This window comes from Suricata suricatta, chromosome 1, assembly GCF_006229205.1.
Source record: "Suricata suricatta isolate VVHF042 chromosome 1, meerkat_22Aug2017_6uvM2_HiC, whole genome shotgun sequence".
NCBI lineage: Eukaryota > Metazoa > Chordata > Mammalia > Carnivora > Herpestidae > Suricata > Suricata suricatta.
In genome coordinates, this window is record NC_043700.1 from 77,286,447 (window position 1) to 77,301,074 (window position 14,628).

General features: G+C 36.0%; 1 pseudogene; it reads right to left on the bottom strand.

The window, feature by feature from the left end:
- Nucleotides 1–12,790: 12,790 nt before the first annotated feature.
- On the bottom strand, nucleotides 12,791–13,256 carry LOC115306008 (annotated as a pseudogene).
- Between the last annotated feature and the right edge of the window lie 1,372 nt (nucleotides 13,257–14,628).

Here is a 14,628-nt window from a genome sequence, read left to right on the forward strand (position 1 = left end):
TTGAAATTTTCAGTTGTTAAACGGGTATTCGGGTGTAATTTTAATTCCTCTCTTTCATCTTCCCACACTCAGTAACTCCAAGTCCTGCAGATTCTTTCTCCACATTAATTATCACTTTTAGTTTCACTCCATTTACATCATTCTAGGCCAATTGTGGAGGCTCCCAGCTGGACCATGGGTCTTTAGTTTATGCTAAGATAAAATTATCCAAACAATATTCCATCATATGGCATTCTTTAAAATCTATACTAATTCCACATTACCTATATAAATTTACCTATATAAATAAACCCAGAGTTCTCTGGCATTCTTTCAAGGTCCTACATCTTCCCTGCCTCTTTTATAACCTTTTCATTGTTCTTAGCTCTAGCCCAGCAAATATGCTTGTCTATTTATGCATACAACTCCCTTATTGTCAGTTTTACTATTTTATATGTCCCATCTAATGCCCTTAATGCTGTCACTGTTCTTCTAATTGGTACCACTTTCCTAACCAACCTGACTCAAAAATAGCTTCCTTGAATGCCTTTACTTATCTGACTTTAATTCTGTGCATTTTGATGATTCTTTTCTTCTAAAAACTCTTACCATTTATGTATTTTGCCAGTACTATATTAACATGTGAATGTTATACTGTGTACATTGCTAACTCTCGAAGACAAAGAATCAGGCAAGGGATGCAGTGATTTACATTATTACAGTTGTCAACATACAGTAGGCATGAAGTTATAAATACACTGTTTTCCTAAGATCTTGCATCGGCATACTTTTACCTCATATCTCATTTTCACAAATCACTGTGTGAGGATTTCATTGAATAACAGAAATCCCTGCCACAGTGACTTAAATAAATGTTTATATTTCTTATATATTAAAAAGCGTGGATCGCTTCTCGGCCTTTTGGCTAAGATCAAGTGTATATATTAAAAAGCGTGGAGATCCATGTTTGCTTTATTGGTCCAGCAGCTTAATAACAGTGGTTTTCTGGGAATTTATAGGTCATCGTCATGGGCAAAAGATAGTTGCTATATTTCTGGCTATCATATTGGCACTTGAGAGAGGAGGGAGGAGAGTAGCACTGGCCGTATCTGTCCTTTATCCCCAGAAATCTCCAGTGGGCTTCCTGTGTCTTGGTCAGAGCTGGGTCACATGGCTGTCTCTACCTGAAAGAGGAGCAAGCTGTCTGAGAAGGCAGGGAATGTGACTGTCATTGTTGCCTTAGGGAAATTACTGTTCTGGGGGCAGAACATCATCTCCCATAAGAACAAACAAAAATACAAAGAGCATTCTCTACACAAGGAAGAAGGGAGAATAGATATGAGGTAGACAGTACATGATTCTGCCACACACAGTCTTTTGAAGCCTCGGCACCCTCATCTGCAAGCTGGAAATAATAATAGTGCACGTCAGAGGATTAAGAGGTAATGTAAGCACTTAACACAGTGTGTGGCAAATAGCAGTGTTCAACGAAAAGTAGCTGGTTTGATTATTATTTTGTCTCCGATTCATATGGTTTGATTTGAGAAACTTATGGGGAAGAAATGGCTGTTTTTCCCTCTTCCGCCATGAGTTCTGGGGGACTTGGGAAGACACCTGCTGGTTCTGCAACACTACCTGTGTGGTAACCCTAGAACCCAGTTTTAGCATCCTACACATTTTATCATCTACCATATACTAATACCTGCTATGATAGCAGTTCTATAGAATTTTCCCACACAAAACAGTAGGACCTATTAAATTCTGTAAATTCTGTTATGAATGGAGGCTAAGACAACCCTTTTAGATATATTAACTACATTGTCCTTTTGAACCCACGCAAGATATCAAAACCCTTATTTCTTGCATTTTTCAGCCTTACCCTAAAAGTTACTTGAAAAACTTCCAATGTTGCAAGCTGGGATAGATGAACAATGCTGTCAGTTCTTTAAGACACACATTCATTCCCAGAAGCAGGAAATGAGTATCATGCTAGAAGAGAAGTTCCAGCAAGCTTACCATGTCTGACTCGTTCTAAGCCAGTCTTCTAGACCCATTGTTCTCCTGCTCTAGGTCTGAATCCCTTAGTTGCTGGTAGCTACTTCTTGTTGCTGTCCTGTCTTGCTTCTTTAGAATATTATGATAAGCACTATTTTGCTAGTGTCTCTTTTCAGTGTTATTCTCTCAGTCCACTTTGGGTAAGTTTTCTCTGTTTTAATCAGCTGAATAGAATTTCCTGTCCTAGACTATCTCTAATAACCTAACTGATCTGTTGGGAGCCAATTTCTGAACTCACTAAGTTGAGAAAACTCCTTGTGAGGTAAGGCAGGTTTGCAAGGCCTCTTGCAGTCAGATGGTGACTGATATCCACCCCCACTCAATTATTTTTGCTTGAGCACTGACCCCCAAGGCTCCTGTTAACTGGTATCAGGAGTGACTTGGCCCCTTATCCTAAAATACACTGATTGCACCTTGTGAAGGGACTTCTTGTAGGAACTTCTTTTGTGTTTATGGGAGCAAACATTTGCATTTCCTGAGAATCCTGTTTTTTTTTTATACTTCCCCTTAAACAAACAGGCTATTGACCCCTGCTCATAAAGAATTAACTTTTGCCTTTGGTATGCTAAAAACATTGTCTTATATTTAAATGCTAAAGATACTTTCCTTCCCCATATGATAAGCATCTAAGTCACCTACATCAATCACTATTGATAAAGATTATGCATGAGTCTTCTACCAATCTATGTTCTGGGAAATTTTTACATACCAAAGAATTTGTCATCAGAGATCATTGTCGAAGGCAAATGCCACTTCTGTGCTTGCCCCATATTTTTTTTCCATAAATAAAGCTAACTTTCAGGTCAGTGCAGAGATGCCTGCCTGGTGATCAGAAAGAAACTCCTGGCTCTCTCATTCCCTCTCCCTTTCACCCACATCGTCCATCCTTCAGGGAACCCTGGACCTGCTGGAGCTGGACTCCCATCTCCAGCACTGATCAAGTTAGTAACACAGTACCAATGAAGAAAGTAAGTAGTTTGGCTTATGATGTTTACTAAGGCTGGAAAGGATACATTTCATAAAGATTTACTTAGGAATAATCCATGCTGTCACTTTTTAATTATTATGGATACTTGATTGCTCATTCCTATCAAATAAAAAAGATATGTACAATGCTGTGACCAATTATATTACTTATAGTTCCCAGGAGAAAAATATTACATCTTTTTTTCAAACAATCAACATGTACTATTGAAAACAGTGTAGAATACAAATAAGGAGAAAACCTGTTTCTTAATCAGAAAGAATTTACGGTCTAGCTGACGATGACTGGGGACACACAGAGACATTCACACCTACTCAGTGTAAAGTAGTATTGAATGAAAGAGATAATAAATGCTATTTTAATAAGGACAGTTACCACTGATGTCTGCTGTAGTTAGTAAGGCTCTTATGGAAGAGATAGATAGTCCTGTATGCAGGGTTATCTGAAGAGGCCCCCTTCCTAGGTTCTGTACAAGTAGACAAACACATAGTGAAGATGAAGGCCAAAATAGTTGCCTTCTTTCCTGAAAGGCAGAGGGATATATTTTCAAGTCGTAGCTAATTTAGATTTCTAATAATGAATCCCTAAGATTCATGTCCTCGCTAGTTGCACATTGAATGGGGCAGGAAGCTCCCTTGAAAAAAGAGGATGGAACAGAGCCATATATTCTCAAAATATGTTTACAAATCAGATACTTATTTTCTCAGGGATGGTGTGACAGGGTGAGAGAGGCTCGGGGTAAAGAAATTGAGCTTCCATTTAGTTAGAATCATCGGGAGTGGGGAAGAAGTGTTCCTAAATTTACATTCTAGCTCCAAAACAATATGCAAATTCAAGTAGAGATGAAATGGGAGGGCATTTTAGGCATGGAAAACTACAGGCTTGTGGAGTGAAGAGGTTCTATTCAGAGGCAGTGCAGTGGGTGCTACCCTGAGTAATCTGTAACATCTTTATGTTACGGTGCAGTGATACGGTTCAGTGAAAGTTTAATCTTACCCTGTTATAACTATAGTTTTATTTCCAAACCCTTATTTAATTCTTACATTTAACACCATATTAAAACTTTGGAAGAGAAGAGAGGCACTATAGGTAGCCTAACACCTGCCACCACTTTACATTGTGAAGGAGGCTATGGAATAAAAACTCTACTTTTTGAAACAATTTTATATAAATTGAAATACTTAATATTTGTCATATATAATGATTGAATTATAATTATTGGACCATAGAGGAGTTATCAGAAGTTTGCCTGAAGCAAAAAGTTGGGTGGAAATCTGCATTTTTCCAAAGGGCATTCCTTAGAGAGATGCTTGTGGAATCCTAGAGATGTCCGCCCAATTTGGATCCATTGTTCCAGGTTCCCTCCTTCCATTCCAGAGATTTAGATAATAAATGGAATTCTTCGAAAAATACACTTGGAGGCAAGACCATCAGAAATCATACACAGCTCCAAATAAGGCTCTCAAGTGGCCATTACAAAAATATTTGAGTTGGACTGTGGCATGTTGTGTGTTTAAACACATCATTAGTAGGAACACAACTTTATTCCTTTGGGTCCAATTTGTGCTTGTCTTATGTCTAATTACTTTTGGATTCAAAATAAGAAAGCCTGTTTTAAAACCAAACAAGTCTTTGAAACAGTATTATTCATACTATGATTCTTTTTAAGGATATGTCCACTGAACCATGAGATACACCAGTGATATGAAGAAGCAATATAAATAGTTCCTCATTTTAAATAATAATAGCCATTTTGCATTTATTCTGTAGCTATTGAATATAATAACAGGAAACATTATTTCAATGGAAATGTTCTGTATGTGAAAAATTTTTATTACTTGCATGCTAGAAGAAAGTAACTTGGTTTTATAGGAATTAGATGAGCACCAGGGTCCTATCTACAATAACCTTTGACAGATTTTGTCAGCCTTTTTCCTTTTTTTTTTTACCCTTTATCCTGTGTGTGTGTGTGTGTGTGTGTGAGAGAGAGAGAGAGAGAGAGAGAGAGAGAGAGAGAGAGAGAGAGAGAGAGAGAGAGAGAGAGAAGCATAATGTACAAAGAGTGAGGTGCGCCAAACACCAGCTCAGTGAATTAGGTTAAAGCGGACACCCATGTACATGCCAAACACTAGGACACCTCTATATCCTGGAAGTTCTCTTTGTGTCTGGTCTCAACCCCTTTTTTCTCCTCCTCTCCAAGATTAGCCTCTACCCTGAGTTAAATGGTGCAGCTGAGTTTCACCTATGTTAAATGTAAATACATTATGTACACATGTATATACAAAGGTAAAATATATTGTCTTTTGTGTTGGTGTTCTCTTACTCAGCATAGTTTCTGTAATATATATATCCACATTACAGCTTGTAGGTATAGTTCATTTCTGCTGCTATTTATGTAATATTTTATTGTGGAAATATACCTTTATTTATCCATTCTACTGTTGGTTATTGAAGTTTTCAGTTTCAGGCTCTTACAGTAATGCTGGTATGAAATTCTAATGCTTGTCTTTTGACTCCTATTGCATGTGCATTTTCTTAAAGGTATGTATGTAGGAGTCACATTCCACTCTCAAAGGGACTTTATATGCTCACTTTTTGTAGATGATGCCAAATCAGTTTCCAAAGTAGATGTTTCCATTCCTATATCAATAGCAGGGTATAGGAATTGCTGTTACTCCATATACTCACCAAACTTTAGTATAGTTGGTCTTTTTAGTTTTAGCCATTTTGGTGAGTATAATGTTATTGTAGTTTTGATTTTCATTTCCCTTAAAACTAATAATATCAAGCTACTTTTCATATGTTTGTTGGCCATTTGGATAGCCTCTTTTGTGAAGTATTCTGGTTTTTTGTTCATTTTTAAAATTTGTCTTTTTCTTATTGATTTATGAAAGGACTTCATATATTGTGGATATAAAACCCTTTGGCAGTTATAAGTGATGTAACTATTTTTTCTCATGCTTTGGTTTGCCTTTTAATTCTCTTAAAGATGGGATCTTTTAATGAACAGAAATTCTGATTTTTAATGTCAACCAGTTTATTATCTTTTCCATGATGTTTACTGGTTTTCTGTGCTAAGGAATATTTTCTGATTTGAACATCATGAAGATATTTGTAACCTTCTATTATCTTCTAAGAGCTTTAGTTGCTTTGTTGTACAGATTTAGATCTGCAGTCCACCTTATATGAGAGGAGTTAAATTTTGTTTTTTCCTTCCCTATCTAGATAGGGAAGTATTTGTCAAAGACTATCTTTCCCCATTGCTCTGCGGTGACACCTTTGTGTTAAATCGAGTATCCATATGTGTGTGGTGTGTTTTTCAGCTGCCTCTTCTATTCAATTTGTCTGTTACCTCAGGAAAACACTGTCCTTATTTCTGCTGGTTTGTAATATGTTTCACATCAAATAGATCAAGTTCTTCCAGCTTCTTTCTTAACTGTTTCAACTATTCTTTGCCTTTCTCATTACTATATTAATTTTATATTCAGCTTATCAGGTTACACACATACACACACACACACAACACGCACACACACACACACACACACACACACACTGCATAGAATTTTTATTGGGATTGCTTTGAGTCTATAGATCAATTTGGGAACATTTTTACAATATAGAGTCTTCTAATTTACAGAAGATTCCTTATGTTTGAAACTTTACTGTCAGACAAAAGTGTTTTGTACTTTTATTGAGACACATCTTGTATTTTTTTTTTTTTAGATTTATTCCTAGGGACTTGATATTTTGAAGCTGTTATAAATGATACTTAAAACATAAATTGAAATAAAATTGATGTCTATAAATTTACTTTATAACTAGCAACTTTCTAACTTCACTCTCTTTTTTTAATGTTTATTTTATTTTGGGAGACAGAGAGAGAAAAAGAGAGCATGAGCAGGGGAGGGGCAAAGAGAGAGGGAGAGAAAGAATCTCAGGCAGGCTCCTTGCTGTCAGCACAGAACCTAGTGCCGGGCTCAGTCCCACAACTGGGCATCATGACCTGAGCAGAAATCAAGAGTCAGATGCTGAACTGACTGAGCCACCCAGGCACCCCTAACTTCTCTCTTAATTAAAATAACTTTTCTGTAGATTCTTTTGGATTTTTTACATCTTTAAATGATAGCTATTTTTTCCTTTCCTTATATTTTTAATTTATTTTTCTTCCTTATTAAACTAGTTATATTCTCCACTAATGTATTAAATAAAAGTCTGAGATATTAAATTGAGCATTGAGAGCCATCATTCTTACCTTGTTCATGATTCTAGTGAGAAAACTTTAAGATTTCATCACTTTGTATGATGTTTGCTTAGGCTTTTTTTTTTTAAATGCTTAGGTTTTTTCAAGAAACCCTTAACAAAATTAATGCTAATCCCTTCTACTTATAGTTTACCAAAATCTTGTTTGTTTTAAAATTATGATTAAATACTGAGTGCATAAAATGCTTTTCTTGTGTTTACTGAAATAACCATATGATTTTGTTCTTTATCATTATTATGTTGAATTACACTAGTTGAATTTTACATGGTGAATAACCATCTTTCTGGAATAAATCCAACTTGGCTATAGGCATTATCTTTTTTTTATGAACCACCAAACTTGATTTGGTAAAAATTAGTTTAGAAATTTTTCATTCATGTGCATCAGTGGACTTTGCATCATGAGTGAGATTAGCCTGTAATATTCCTTTTTGTACTGTCCTTGTCATGTTTTGGCTTCATAAAACAAATGAGAAAGTTTTTATTTGTTTTCTGGAAGAGTTTGTATGAGCTTAGAATAATTCCTTAAATGACTTATAATGTTCATTGTGAAGACATAATTATAGGTTTGACTCTAATCCTAAATAGATGGAAAACTATTCAGATCTATATACTTTCTCTTGTTTAAGTTTTGGCAATTTATATTCTTCTGGGAGTTTATCCTTTTCAAATGTGTTGTCATAAAGTTATTCATATTATCATTTTATCTTTATAATGTCTATAGGATTTATACTGTTAGGTCCCTCATCATTCCTGATATTCATTATTTGTGCTATCTTTTTTCTTTTTCATTAGTTTCAGCAAAAAGTTATTAATTTGGTTAGTGTTTTCTATGAACAACTTTTGGCTTTATCCTTTCTAATGCACATATTCTATTTCAGTCCTTTCTGTTCTTTATTATTTTCTCCTGTTTTCTTTGGGCTTACTTTCCTAAGTTTTTGAGATGAATACTTAGATAAATGATTTTTAGCATTCTACTTATCTAAAATATGTACTTCAAGCTGTGATTTACCCTCAAGTACAGCTCTGGTTGATCTTACAAGTTTTAATACATAATTATCTACTATCATTCAGTTAGAATATGTTCTAATATCTATTAGAAAGTTTCTCTTCAACCCATGGGTTATTTAGAAGTACGTTTCATAATTTTCTTTCCAGATATATGAGGATTTTTAATGTATCTTTTATCACCAATTTCTAGCATAATTGCTCTGTGGTCAAAGAACATATTTTGAAATTTGTTGCAACTTGCTTTAATATCCCAGCACATGCTCAATTTTTATTAGTGTTTTATGAAAAAATTGTATGTGTTCTATAGTTTTTGGTTGCATATGTTAATTAGATCAGGTTTATTAATTATTTTATATAATAATATATTTTATATTCAGCTGAATTTTTTTGTCTGTTCATTCATTCTGTCAGTTAATGAGAAAGTTGTATGGGGGTACGTGGGGGGCTCAGTTGGTTAAACATCCAACTTCAGCTCAGATCATGATCTCACAGTTTTTGGGTTCGAGCCCCATGTTGGGCTCTGTGCTGACAGCTCAGAGCCTGGAGCCTGCTTCGGATTCTGTGTCTCCCTCTCTTTCTGCTCCTCTGCCACTCACATTCTGTCTCTCAGTCTCTCTCAAAAATAAATAAGACATTAAAAAATAATAAAAAATTGTATAAAAATCTTTCACATGATTGTGGATATCTACTTTTCATGATAATTCTGTCATTTTGATATATATTGAAGTTATGTTATTAAGTACATATACATTTAGAATTGTTATATCTTTCTGATAAATCAGACCATTTAAAATGAAGTGTACCTCTTTGTCTCTAATAATATTTTTTTGCCATAGAATCTACTTTTCTGATTTAATAAAGCTATATCACTTTTCTATTGATTAGTGTTGAATGTTATGTCTTTTTCCATTCTTTTATTTTTGACATTTCATATCTTTATATTTTTGTATGTTTTTTATAAACAGAATAAAAATGGTTTTTTTTTTTTTTTTAACTCAGTTTGTATTTCTGGGAGAAAGAAATCTATATGGCTTATTTGCAAGATACTGCTTCTCGGGGAACCTGGCTGGTTCTGTTGGAAAAATATGTGACTCGTGATGACAGGTCTTGAGTTTGAGCTCCATGTTGGATGTAGAGATTACTTAAATAATTAAAACTTAAAGAAAAACCAAGATATTGGCTCTCACTTGATCTAACCCAAAAGGCTAAGATAGAAGGTGATAGAAGATAATTCCTTCTCAAACCAATGCGGGTAAACATCTAGGAGAGAGGTGAGAGAAAACTTTAAAGGTGGTTTGGGGCCAGATTTTGGAGGGCCTGTCAAGGTAAAAAGTTTAGTCTGTATCTTCTTTCAGGAAACCCTTGAAGGGTTTTGAACAGGTAGGTGAGTGATATGTATTTTAAGAAGGTTAAATCGTTAAGACTCAACTGGATTAGGAAGCACTGGAGGCAATGAAGATAGGTTCTGAAAACATCTTAGTAACATAGCATCTGGAACAATAGTACCTGATACATAGTAAGCTTGCAATGAAATCTTTGAACACTAAATGAAAAACCCAAGAGAGATGTGATGAGGGGCCAGATAGGAATATGGCAGTGGGAGTGGCAAGAAATCACTGGAAATATAAAATAGACAAAATTCATTGTTTGCTTACACGTGTTTGGGAGGAGATTTTGGTAAAAGGTAATCAGTAAACATATACAGATATCATTCTAGGATGTTTATATAGGTCTATTAGATGGGGCCTCAGAATAATAAGTTATGTAAGGAGACAATTATGAATATATTGATTATTAATTTATAAAGCATAACAAATAGTTAAATATAAGAGAAAATTAAAAATGAGTACATTTTTCTTCACCACTACCTCTTCCAACTTTTAAACTACTGTGTTCTCTTTGATGTATAGACCAAGATCCTCTAGATCCTATACAGGTAGGTGTTTGCTCCACATCAATGCTTTTGCAGGTACTCTTGATGAAAAAGCCTCAATTTACACATGTTCTAGGGGAAGCCATGTTATCTTATAGTAACTACCTATTAAGTGCATTTACAACTTATATTCTTACATGGTGTCAAAGTAATTCAGTGGCAAATTCAATATTTTCTATTTCTGTTTTTGCCCTGATCTTTCCCCCAAATGCAATTATTAATCTTTCCTTGAATGACTACTCATCCATTTTTCATCTGTGTATGTTAAGGAATGCAGCTCTGCATTAGTAATTAGAATTTTACAGAGTTGTAGACTAATTAAAAAATATATATGATAATTTTTTTAGTCATGATTATTTGGTAGTCTCGATTAGATTTTTTTTTATTTATTTATTTTGAAAGAAAGAGAGGATGCGTGGGGGAGGGACAGAGAGAGAAGGAGTGAGAGAATTCCAAGCAGGCTCTACATGGTCAGCACAGATCCCGATGTGGGGCTTGAACTCATAAACTGTGAGATCGTGATCAAAACCAAGAGTTTGAGACTTACCTGACAGAGCCACCTAGGCTCCCCTCTCTCAGACCTTTCTCTTGTGTTCATTTCTTGGATGTTTTAATCCACTATTTTTTGTTTTCTCTTTTGTCTTAAATCTTGGGTTATGAATTTATCTATAAAACCCCTGTGTGGGTTGAGGTAGAGTGTTCTTCCAGCATAGTTTTGGGTTTACTTCTGTGTGCACTCATTGGAGATCTCTGGCTTAGGACTTTGTTCTTTCTAATTTTTTGACTGGTGGCTTTGTAGACCATATGTGGTCTAGAAATTCAGTTCTCTGTGTTGAGCAGGCCCAGATTTTATACATTCTCAAGGGATTTATTTAAAATAACTCACTTAGAGCCTGAGCACAGATAAATCAGTTTCCCTATTGTCTATGGTCTTTTACTGGTTGGAAAATTTCTTCTTCTCCAACTGAGACTTTAAGCCCTTCTAGTTTTATGCAGGCATCTTAACTTCAACTCTACCTTATAATAGCCATGTTCTCATCTCCTGTCCTTTGCATTTCCTTAAAGCCGAATTCCTAGGTTGTGACTGCTACTCAAGTACCACCAATCATCAAGCCACAGGCAGGGTAGCCTACTCATTTGCCAGTCCTGGTTTCAGTTGCTTCATTATTCCTGACACCTGGATATTTTTCTTTTATATGGGTTTAGCTGTGCATTGTTATAAAGCTTGTGGAATTTTTATCAGCATCTCCAGCTAATCTAGCAGCAGGAATTTTTAAAGTATAGTCTGCCATATTAATTCTTGAATTCTTTCCACATCTATAGGGTTTTTTCTCCACATATTTCCAAATATGCTTACTTTTTAAAAAAAAATTTTATTAGTGTTTTTAATTTATTTTTGAGAGCAAGAGAGACAGCATGAGCAGGGGAGGGTCAGAGAGAGTGGGAGACACAGACTCTGAAGACAGACTCCAGGCTCTGAGCTAGCTGTCAGCACAGAGCCTGATGCGGGGCTCGAACCTACAAACCGTGAGATCATGACCTGAGCAGAAGCCGGACGCTCAACCGACTGAGCCACCCAAGCGCCCCTTGACTTTATTTTTTTAAGGATGTTGCATTTCACAGTTGGATTGGCCTTACAATGGGATATTTTCCCTCTTTTTATTTAATTTAAAAATAATGCTTAATTCTGATTCTGTTAGAACTTGCCGCATCATACATTCTACTCAGAGGCACAAAGGGAATAATTCACTCTAAATATTGATAGAAGACTAGCCCTTTTATCTTGGTCTGAGAAAGTAACCTTGAAAATGCATCCCATTAGAAATGAGATCGTTAGGGGAGGCTTCAAATACATTTGTAAGATTTTGTTTCTATTTATTTATTTATTTATTTATTTATTTATTTATTTATTTTAATTTACATCCAAGTTAGCATATAGTGCAACAATGATTTCAGGAGTGGATTCCTTGATGCCCCTTGCACATTTAGCCCATCTCCCCTCCCACTACCCCTCCAGTAACCCTCTGTTCTCCATATTTAAGAGTCTCTTGCGGCACCTGGGTGGCTCAGTTGGGTAAGCGGCTGACTTCAGCTCAGGTCATGATCTCACGGTTAGTGGGTTGGAGCCCCGCGTGGGACTGTGTGCTGACAGCACTGAGCCTGGAGCCTGCTTCAGATTCTGTCTCCCTCTAGCTCTGCCCCTCCCCCACTCATGCTCTGTTTCTCTGTGTCTCAGTAGTAAATTAAAATATTAAAAAATTTTTTTTAAAGAGTCTCATGTTTTTGTTCCTTGGTTTTATATTATTTTTGCGTCCCTTCCCTTATGTTTATCTGTTTTGTATCTTAAAGTACTCACATAAGTGAAGTCATGTTTGTCTTTCTCTGATTGATTTCACTTAGCATAATACCCTCTAATTCTATCCATGTTGTTGCAAATGGCAAGATTTCATTCTTTTTGATTGCCAAGTAATACTCTTGTGTATGTGTGTGTGTGTGTGTGTTTACATATATATATTTATATTTATATATATTTTTATATATACACACCACATCTTTTTTGGGGGTAGTTTTATGGTTTTATTAACACAAATATGATGTGCACATAAACTGTCTATTCATTTTCTTCGCTGCGCAGCCTGGCATTGGGATTCGTGACTCTGATGGCCAGCTGGGCCGCTCTCTCCACAGTGGCTTTACGGTTCTTGGAGGAGACATTGTGAGCAATCTCTGCACAGTAAGACTTGTTGCACATCAGCAGCACTTCAAGCTCCTTGAGTTGTGAACTAGGAACTACAGAAGCCACTGGGCAGCATGTGCTTTGCTTTCTTGTTGCTCCCATAACCAATGTTGGGCATCAAGATCTGGCCTTTGAATCTTCTTCGCACCCTATCGTCAATGCCTCTGGGTTTCTGCCAGTTGCGCTTCATTTTGACATATCAGTCTGACTGGTGCCGGATGAACTTCTTGGTCCTCTTTTTAACGATCTTGGGCTTCACCAGAGATCTGAGGGCGGCCATGATACCGAGTAACAGATGGCTGCCACCTCCACAGACAGCGCAGAGGAAGAGAGCACACCACATCCTTTCAATCCATTCATCCATCGATGGACATTTAGGGCTCTGTCCATACTTTTGCTGTTGTTCATAGTGCTGCTATAAACATTGGGGTGTATGTGCCCCTTCCAAACAGCATACCTGTATCCCTTGGATAGATACTGTAAGGTTTTATTTCTTAAGACGAGTAGTGTATATGCAAGGGTTATATTCTCTACATTTAAAAAGTATATGAAATGTTTCATAGTAAAAAATGACTGTAAAGGGAATGATTACCATAATGAAATTATGCCGTATCTTTAATATCACGTAACAGAAGATACATGGGAAACTGGCGACTGTCATGTGCATTTGTCAGATGAAAAGATAATTTTCCATGTTAAAGAAGTAAAGTAATGTTATTTCAACTATGTTAACATTTAGTCATTTCTTTACTAGACTTTATTTCCCCATGCCTGTTAAAAATATTATATGACTGGCCACAAACTCCAGCCTATCCAGCATGCTGTTTACAACTTGGGGAGTAATTCTAGGATTATTCACAATAGCAACAGGTTAAATCTGAATCCTCTTGGCTAAAAAAGACCCTTCTAAGTGTCTGTGCTCATTGCAAATGTTGCTCATCTGTAATTGTTCGTTCACACCTTTTAGCACTGAAATATGAAAGGAAGGCAGGGCTGGCGTGTGGAGACACCCAGGTTCTTCCAGGTGTTTACCTAGGCCTGGCGTTCTGTTCCTTGCACAGACTGCCTCTTGTCCTCATAACATTAACAATAGTTAACAGTTACTGAGTGCTTTCTTTGTGCGCGTCTTTGTGAAGCATTCTTTATGTATTCTCATAGTTAATCCCTATAATAATCTTATAATTGTTATATGCTCTTTGTAGGATGAAGGAAACAAATTGATTAATTTGACCAAATTACACAGCTACTAAATGACTAAGTTAAATATTTACTGTTAAGGAACTCCGAAGTAACTTTCCTCTCTCTGTCTCTGTCTATAAAATGCATCTTGTTTTGGGGCACCTGGGTGGCTCAGTTGATTAAGCATCCAACTACAGCTTACATCATGATCTTATGGTTTGTGAGTTTGAGCCCCACATTGGGCTTTGTGCTGACAGTTCAGAGCCTGGAGCCTGCTTCAGATTCTGTGTCTCCCAATCTCTCTGCCTCTCCTCTATTAATGCTCTGTCTCTGTCTCTCCAAAACTGTATAAACATTAAGAAAAAAATTTTTAATGCCATCTTGTATTGATACCACATTGCAATAATCAATCTTTTAATATTACTTAAGCATCAGAAATATTCATGTAGCTGTTACAAAATATAAGATTTAGCTGATTTCTGTTTT